Source organism: Silene latifolia, chromosome 4 (genome assembly GCF_048544455.1).
Source record: "Silene latifolia isolate original U9 population chromosome 4, ASM4854445v1, whole genome shotgun sequence".
NCBI classification, from domain to species: domain Eukaryota; kingdom Viridiplantae; phylum Streptophyta; class Magnoliopsida; order Caryophyllales; family Caryophyllaceae; genus Silene; species Silene latifolia.
Genome location: NC_133529.1, coordinates 43692307 through 43698083, shown reverse-complemented (window position 1 = coordinate 43698083; position 5777 = coordinate 43692307). Strand labels below are relative to the sequence as shown.

Below are 5777 nucleotides of genomic sequence, written 5' to 3'. Positions count from 1 at the left end.
CTTGTAGTGTGTAAACATACATTAAAACCGTAACACATATGCATTCATATCACGATTCACATAACGTTTCCCATACTCCTAGCCACCCACGTAGTGACCAACTGAGACGATAGGCACTAGCTTTGGCATGAGGGCACCTACTCATCCAAAACCGATCTCCTATTGTACTCATGTCGGGTTCATTTTACTTAGACTCTCCTAGGTTCATTTTTGGTTCATTGGTTTTATGTTCCAAAATCGTCGCTCTGAGACCACTTTGTAACACCCTAACTATCCGGCCAAGATAATTGGAGCGTTACCATCTTGGTTTCTCGAGGTAGGGTTTCAAAATTTGATTCAAAGAACATTTTATTAATGTAATGTTTAATGAATTACATGAAACGTAAACAAATGAATAAAAGTACAACTCGTGACATCTATACTCTTCTAGTCAACTAGACTCGTCTCGTGACTTATCAAGCTCGTCCCGTCTCCCGCGTGCTAACCAAACAACCTGTACTTAACCTGCTCCCCATATGACCAATGGATATAATATGGATCGACACAGGCCACCCCAAAAGAGATAGGTGACAATTACACAGACACACAAACGTTAGTTTCAATAAATGAATAAAGTGTGAGTCAACTCAAAGTGTGTGAGAATGCAACATGACTATTACATGAATGAGACGCTATCAAACAACAACCACTCCAGTACCGGAACATGCCCAGACGTACCCACAACCACCACGGAACCGGGACACGCCCAGACATACCGACAACCACACTGGTACCAAGACACGCCCAGACATACCAATAATCATCAATAGGTACCGGGACACACCCAGACATACCAGGTCCGAAAGTCAACCGGATCCTCTCACTACTACATTTAGATTCTATAGCAACACTTTGCTATTGTTGCATAATGTCATATAAATGTTGCAATAGAGTTTATGCAACACTTAATCAAGTGCTACATCAGGTCTTGTTGCATTAGGTCATTGCAACGCTTAATGCAACACTTTTTAATCTGAAGCAACACTTTTGAAAAGTGTTGCATTGGTCATGTTTATGCAACGCTTTTTCAATTTCAAAGGCAACATTTTTTATCTTCTAATGCAACATTTCTTATGTAAAAAAAGCAACATTTCCTGAACTAATGCAATACTTTTCATGTTGATAAGCAACACTTATACCAAATTAATGCAACATTTTTATTTTGGAAACGCAACACTCGTTACGTCCCAAAACAACACTTATAATAAACAAATGCAACACTAATTTATTCAAAAACAACACTTAATAAAGTGCAACGACATAAGGACTTGTAAGGCACGCAACAATTGTAATTCTCTCTAATTGTGCATTCAATTGATTCAGTCTCAAAAATATATGTCAATTACATTTCAAAAAAGGATCAAAAGTAGAACTTCGATCGCAAATGTTCAATTATTTAACTAAAACAAATATAACAAATGTTTAAATAGAACAAATAATAATTCTTAACGACTATTTGAAAGCTACTAATTATAAGTCTTCATTCTTGTATTGTGAGCATATATATGTTGCCAACCGGACAAAAAATCAACCCGTCATCATTGTTAATACCTCAAATGCAACCTGTAACATAAAAAATAGAACATTATTAGATTTGAGGATTCAAAGGCTCAATAGGCATAGATGATACGTCACACTTAATTATCACGAAATAATAAATAATGCATTAAAGAACAACTAATTAACAAGGACATGCAGAAAATAGAGTACGTGATTGTACACAAGGTATAGCCTATGTGAAACGTTTGAGTTTGATCTGCAAAGGTAGGCCTGTCCAGCCATAATAATCACACCAAAGACTCAGAGACCCTCTGTTCTCGATAGCCAGGCCATTTTTCTACCTTCACAGGATAAGCATACTAACCTGCCTTACTCTAATAATTCTGCATCATAAGTTCCAATCATAGCAGCCCTATTGACTACTCTATCTACCTACAGAATTTACTCTAACTACATACTCTGGACACAGAAAAGGCGGGTAATTTAATGTATTCAGCACTAGACACAAGAAAAGTAAAAACAGATGGATATGAACAATCTTCAAAAAGAGACCAAGAAATGGATCAAAAGATGATTAAAAAGCACCATCAATAATTCATTATGCTCAAATCATGTACAGTGAATGTAAAGAACCGCACAGTTGTAATCAAAGAAGAAATAGTACCTCATATGGCCATCCATCAACAAAAACATCTAGAGAGTAGCCATCTGTGGATGAGAAGGCATGTGCTTCCTGAATATTCAACCGTACTTCTGCCAATAGGGACGTCAACTGCAAAACCAGAGATATAATTAAGGCACTGACTACAGGGGAGGAGGTTGGGTAAAAAGGGACAAAGCTCTAGAGGTTTGGCCAGTGACACACAGGAAAAAAAACCCATCTATTGTAGTCTATGGGTGCTAGGTTAAGCATGTGATACACCTCCTCATTAAAAATCTCAAAAGGGCAAGGGAAATTTTGGCAAAACACCAGGGTATTTCTCAACTTCATCTATTATAAAAATGAGGTAGCTACTGAGATCATAGACCATAGAATATAACACCAAAGTACATCAGGGTAGCACTACGCCACTGCCAGTTAAGCATGTGATCCGTCTCACGATCCGATCAAACGATGAAAACAAGCTTGGAAAGATCAAACAGCAAAGCAAACATGATATGAAACGTTGCCTCATCAACTGGTGGGACCTCACCTGCACTAGTACAAAAACGACATACAGCCACGGTTAAAATGGGCATAAGGCTACGGTTGTACAACCGTAGCAAATCGTGGGTAGCCTTAAGTGGAGAAGAAAAGGCTACGGTTCACAAATCGTAGCCATAAGTGCACTTAAGGCTACGGTTATTAACCACCAACCGTAGCCATAAGGAGATAAAAGACTACGGTTCCCTTTTAACAACCGTAGCCTTTTCTCAATTAAATTTTTAAAAAAAAATCCAATATTTTTTTCCGATTGAATGTAAAGCTTTTTATTAAAATAATAAAGTAATTAATTACAAAACCAATGTTTAACCTACAATTACCATTACAAATCAACACCAATATTCAAAGCTAAACAAAATAATCATATTCTACTTGGATATCTGAAGCTACAATATTCCTCCATGATCGAGTAGCATCATTAGACTTCATTTAACCATCAACACTTTCTTAGGCACAACTCCTAATAGTGACGATCATCTGGTATCAACGCAATAAGGGCAGAATGCTGCTGCATATGGATTCTGTGTTTTAGACATAAATAACGAGATGAATGAAGCAAAGATAATATTGAGGCCAGATCAGGAGATCCTACCATAGCCGAAGTTCTGAGTGCAACACATTATCAAATACAAGCTTTCCCCGAAAGAAGGATCAAACCAAAGATGGAAATTTTTGACAATGATGATCGTCATAAGACTCACAATGAATAAGGACTCAAGTCCCAAAAGAATGGTGGACAAAATAAGCCATCATAGCGAATCACAAGTAAAAAAGTAGATCAAAGGAGCAAATGAAATGAAGACGGTATACAAAAGGTGAATCTACCATCCTCACAATATAGTCCATTATAATTAATACACAAACCCAAATGAAGAGACTGTTGTCAAATTTTAATTCTCAACTTGTGTAACTTTGACAAAAACATGGAGCCAAAGACTGAATTCATGTCGCGATACCCATTAATCGGTGGAATATTTCTCACCAAAAAAAATTCAGAATGTATTGAGATATATAAAAGCAAAAGACTCACCAATTGCACTTTATCAGGCTTGGACCCTGCAACACCAACCTTAGACTTTTCACTAAAAGCCACTTGATCAGAATTTGGAACTGAAGCAGAAAACAAATTTTCTAGTTCTAAACCATGTGAAAGGTAGTCATAGCACACAAGTTCCTATACGACTATATAAATTTACAATGAGCATACCACATAATTAGTTAAATTTTTTGAACATTACTAGCTAACTTACCAATTGTTTCTGCTAAGATTGAACTGATGTTACATTTCCAAAAGACTCACTAACTTCAGTTGGAGAGTTAGAGCTCAAATGGTATTTCTCCCTAATTAGAGAAGCTTGAGCCTGCCTGCGTTCTGCAGTGAAGCAGAATTCAGAAGTTCAGTAAGATTTTAAAATAAAATCTAACAAAATCTACACTTAGATCTAAAAATTTAAAATAAAGTAACAATAACAATACTAAAAGCAAATAAAAATAGATCTAAATTGGAAGGAAAGAGATGTTGCCTCGTCATTGTTGTCTCGCTGTTGTTGGCAGTGACGACCAACTTTAGGTGTGCAGAAGATCTCATTGAGATGAAGACGAAGGTAAACTAGAAGAAACATAAAAAATATTAGCCAAATCAACGGAAGAAAGATTTAAAACCCTAGATCGTTGTAAATTAAATTAATTTTCACTAAGTTCCGCCACGATAGAACGATTAAACATCATAAAGCCATCAATCGAATTAAATCTGAATATGAATTGAAATCTTAAAAAAATATATGCTTGTTCAAGGCCATTAAGGACTAACTTTGTGGGTGGGACGAGTCAGGACATTAAGGAAAACCCGTCGAATTTTTGCACAAGTCGAAGTGACAGTTTTGAAGGGAAACTATCATTTGTGTGGTTGGCGAAGGGAAAGGATTGGTGGCGCTGGTGATGCCGCCGGTTTGTCGGCGATGTTGCGAGGGACAAAAAAAGGCAGATGTATAACTTACGAGAAAGTGAAGGGTCGTGTCGTGTGTGTGAAGAGGAGAGGGCTAGGGTAGTTTGCCTATTAAGTTTTGCACTTAATGAAAATATTTTTACAAATGGTTATTTAAAAATCGATGTTAGTATTTATCCTATTTACATCGTTTATGTTAAACCGATGACACAAATACTTTTGTACATCGGTTTTAAAAATAACCGATGTAAGGTGAAAAAAAGGTACACATTTTACATCGGTTTTTGTAAGAACCGATGTTATGTATTTACATTTACATCATTTCAACTAAAACCGATGTCTTTGTGGCGATGTCAATAGGACTTTTTCTACTAGTGGGAGATCTACGCGGATGATTTATTTTAAGTCAATTTTGGGGAAATTAATAGACATCGGATATTGTATATGTCCGATGTTATTTAAAATTGACATCAGTTTTTAAGTTGAACCGATGTATATTAAATTATATAGACATCGGTTTTTTTAGATCTCTGATGTCTATTATTTTGTACATCAGGTTTCTAAAACTCTGATGTTTATAAAGTGATGTCCATAACGCTTTTTGTAGTAGTGAATGTTGCTATTGTTGCTTAAAGTGTTGCGACAAAATGCAACATTTGTGTCAAAACGTTGCATTTATAACAATACAATGCAACACTTCTCTTAAAGTGATGCCATATATCAATAAAAGCAACATTTTTGAATAAAGTGTTGCATGATTAACTAAAATGCAACATAAAAAACAAAGTGTTGCAGATGAAATGTTGCATTACATCAATTTTTGTAGTAGTGTCTTCTAGACGTAGTGACTCAACCACACGAGTCCCTCCGTAACTCAAGCCATTAATGTGCACATCCCTCTTGGAGTGGGGAAACTCCAAGAGGCGACTTAAGCGTAAAACGGTCTCCCAACCGTCTTACGTCTCCAAAACAAAAACAACAACAACAACAACAACAACAACAACAACAACAACAACAACAACAACAACAACAACAACAACAACAACAACAACAACAACAACAACATATATGATAATGACCAATGCATGA

At 36.2% G+C, this 5777-nt stretch overlaps 1 long non-coding RNA gene across 1 annotated transcript; it reads right to left on the bottom strand.

Annotated features, from left to right (window-relative positions):
* Positions 1 to 1323: 1323 nt before the first annotated feature.
* On the bottom strand, positions 1324 to 1985 carry LOC141652222 (uncharacterized). Its single transcript, XR_012547049.1, has 2 exons — positions 1760 to 1985; positions 1324 to 1602 (listed from the first exon to the last, which is right to left on the bottom strand). It is a non-coding gene; the product is annotated as an uncharacterized LOC141652222 (long non-coding RNA).
* Positions 1986 to 5777: the final 3792 nt, after the last annotated feature.